This window comes from Capricornis sumatraensis, chromosome 5 (genome assembly GCF_032405125.1).
Source record: "Capricornis sumatraensis isolate serow.1 chromosome 5, serow.2, whole genome shotgun sequence".
Classification (NCBI taxonomy): Eukaryota; Metazoa; Chordata; class Mammalia; order Artiodactyla; family Bovidae; genus Capricornis; species Capricornis sumatraensis.
In genome coordinates this window covers 48635417-48639010 of record NC_091073.1, presented here as the reverse complement: position 1 = coordinate 48639010, position 3594 = coordinate 48635417, and the positions used below count along the sequence as shown (strand labels likewise).

The window sequence follows — 3594 nt, the reverse complement described above, 5'->3', positions numbered from 1 at the left end:
TGAAAAGAAAGAGGAACTGGAGATCAAACTGCCAACATTTTCTGGATTACAGAGAAAGCAAGCGAATTTCAAAAAACATCTACCTCTGTTCCATCGACGACACTGAAGCCTTTGACTGCCTGGAGCATGACAAACTGGAAACTTCTTAGAGAGATGGGAATAGCAGACCATCTTACTTGTCTCCTGAGAAACCTGTATGTGGGTCAAGAAGGAACAGTTAGGCCTTGCAGATGCCGCCACCCCGGAGCCTCCCGTGCTGTCTAGACATGGTCAACCCCACAGTATCCTTCGACATCGCTGTCGACGGTGAGCCCTTGGGCTGCGTCTCTTTAGAGCTGTTTGCAGACAAAGTTCCAAAGACAGCAGAAAACTTTCATTCTCTGAGCAAAGGGGAGAAAGGATTTGGTTATAAAGGTTCCTGCTTTCACAGAATAATTCCGGGATTTATGTGCCGGGGTGGTGACTTCACACGCCATAATGGTACTGGTGGCAAGTCCATCTACGGCGAGAAATTTGATGATGAGAATTTCATCCTGAAGTATACAGGTCCTGGCATCTTGTCCATGGCAAATGCTGGCCCTAACACAAACGGTTCCTGGTTTTTCATCTGCACTGCCAAGACTGAGTGGTCGGATGGCAAGCATGTGGTCTTTGGCAAGGTGAAAGAGGGCATGAATAGTGTGGAAGCCATGGAGCGCTTTGGGGCCAGGAATGGCAAGACCAGCAAGAAGATCACCATTGCTGACTGCGGACAAATCCAATAAATTTGACTTGTGTTTTACTTAACCACCAGAGCAATCCTTCTGTAGCCCAGGAGAGCACCCCTTCACCCCATCTGCTCGAAATATCCTATAATCTTTGTGCTCTCGCTATAGTTCTTTGGGTTCCATATTTTCCTTATCCCCCTCCAAGTTTAGCTGGATTGCAAAGTTAAATTTGTGATTATGAAATAAAAACTAAACAATTAAAAAAATAAGAAGAAGCAACAGTTAGAACCCTGTATGGAACAACTGATTGGTTCAAGATCGAGAAAGGAGTATTACAGGGCTATCTGCTGTCAACCTGTTTGTTTAACCTATATGCTGAGCACTTCATGAGAAATGCTGGGCTGGTTGAGTTACAAGCTGGAATCAAGATAGGAGGGAGAAACATCAACAACCTCAGATATGCAGATGATATTACTCTAAATGGCAGAATGTGAAGAGGAACTAAAGAGCCTCTTGATGAGGGTGAAGGAGGAGAGTGAAAGAGCCAGTTTAAGACTAAATACTAAAAAAAACTAAGATCACAGCATCCGCCCCCATTACTGCATGGCAAATAGAAGGGGGAAAGGTGGAAGCAGTGACATATTTCTTCTTCTTGGGCTCCAAAATCACTGCGGATGGTGACTGCAGCCATAAAATCAGAAGACAAATGCTTCTTGGCAGGAAGGTGTTGACAAACCTAGACAGTATGTTGAAAAGCAGAGATATTACTCTGCCAACAAAGGTTCATATAATCAAGGCTATAGTCTTCCAAGTGGTCACATACAGCTGTGAGAGACAGACTGTACAGAAGGCAGAATGCCAAAGAATTGATGCCTTCTCACTGTGGTGCTGGAGAAGGCTTCTGAAAGTCCTTGGACAGCAAGGAGATAAAACCAGTCAATCTTAATGGAGATCAACCCTGAATAGTCACTGGAAGGACTGATCCTGAAGCTCCATTATTTTGGTCTCTGATGCACACAGAAGAGTTATTGGAAAAGTCCCTGATGCTGGAAAAGATCGAGGGCATCAGAGGATGAAGTGGCTGGACGGTATCACCAATGCAATGAACACGAACTTGGGCAAATTCTGGGAGATAGTGAGGGACAGGGAGACTGGCATGCTGCAGTCCCTGGGGTCGCAAAGAGTTGGAAATGACTGGGTGACTGAACAACAACAGATCTGGGAACGGAACCCTCACTTCCTAGCTTTTTCTAATTCACCAACTTGTGTTTTTTCCGGATATAAAATTGGGAAAGAAAATGTTTTTCCTGTGTAAGAATTATCAGGTCAACAAAACCAAAGGTGCAGAGCAGTATCTATGGAGAAGTACCAGTTTGGGAATAATTGCCTTATGATAGATTCTATTGTGGGGACACAATTTGAGGTTAGAGAAGCCAAGGAACAGAGGTTTATTAAGTCAAACACTGGTTCTTTAATTATTCAGGGGCTGGTTTGCCATTTAGGCATAACTTGGTCTTCCCCCCAACACCTACCCCCTTTTATAGCTGGCTTGCTCTCCTAGTCTGCTCTTTGGCACCTCCACCAGAGGGCAGGCAGAGCAGGAAGAAGAGCATTGGTAACCTGCTTATCAAAGAGTTGGAAGAAGAAAACTTAGACCACTACCTCAACTTAGAGTTCTGGAGTCTTTCTAGATTTCAGTAATGAATGGCAACTTTGCCACCACAGAATAAACACTGCAGCAAAATGATCAGAACTGGAGACTAAGATTGCGTTGCACGCAGTCGCTTCAGTCATGTCTGACTCTTTGCAACCCTATGGACTGTAGCTCACCAGGCTCCTTTGTCCATGGGATTCTCCAGGCAAGAATATTGGAGTGGGTTACCATGCCCTCCTCCAAGGGATCTTGCTGATCCAGGGAATGAACCCATGGCTTTTATGTCTCCTACATTGGCAGGCAAATTCTACCACCTATATTTCTCTATATTTTCACTCTGATTGTTCTGAATGATCAATATAAAGTGTTAAATCATTAAAATTATAACAAAAAAATGTGGAGAAATAGACAGGCAATAAACAAGAATAGAAAATTCACAAAAGGAATTCAACTGGCAATGAATATCAGAAAATGTTCCATTCCACAGGCAATGAAAGAAATACACATTTAGAGTAAGAAACTACCACCTTTCTTGTCAAATTAGTGAATATTAAAAATTATAATTATGTGCAAAGGTATGGTGAGACAGGCATTTTCATATATGATTAGTAGGAATGAAAAGTTGGTACTATCTTTCTGGAGAGAAATCTAACCATATAGAGAGATTAATCTGACAGAAGAAAATCAAAGAAATTTCCTACTACTCAAGGTGGAACTAAAATCTGGTTCTTTTTGCTCTAATCAAGTGAGTCCTTACATGGACAATACAGAATCATGATACATGACAAAAAAAAAACAACAAGCTTTATGTCACCTCTAGCCCTTGGCCGACTCAGTGGGATGGAAAGATGAGAATCTCTACCCCAAGAGAAAGGTCTGTAACTGTCACCACTCCAGCAACAGAGGCAGAGCATCCTGACAGCGGAGAGAACTGGGAGTATCTGGATGTCTCTCAAGATCACAGGGGCTGCCTCAGACTCATAGGAGAGGAAAGCAGTGCTTTCTCTAGGTTTCAGAAGGTGTAACACATCACGCTGACCTGCATCCTATTGCGCCAGGTTGCCCTGGAGAGACAGAGAGAATCAGGGGGAGACTGATTTTTATGGCACTATCCAGCATCCGAGGGTCTTATCAACAATGATCAAACTTGCAGTTGGACTACTCCTACACCTTCAAATTACATTGCAAAAAGACAGTTGTGGTCTTAAAGGTCACATACAACATTTGCCCCTA

At 43.1% G+C, this 3594-nt stretch overlaps 1 pseudogene; it reads left to right on the top strand.

Annotated features, from left to right (window-relative positions):
• The first annotated feature begins 266 nt into the window (after window positions 1–266).
• On the top strand, window positions 267–764 carry LOC138080122 (peptidyl-prolyl cis-trans isomerase A pseudogene; annotated as a pseudogene).
• Window positions 765–3594: the final 2830 nt, after the last annotated feature.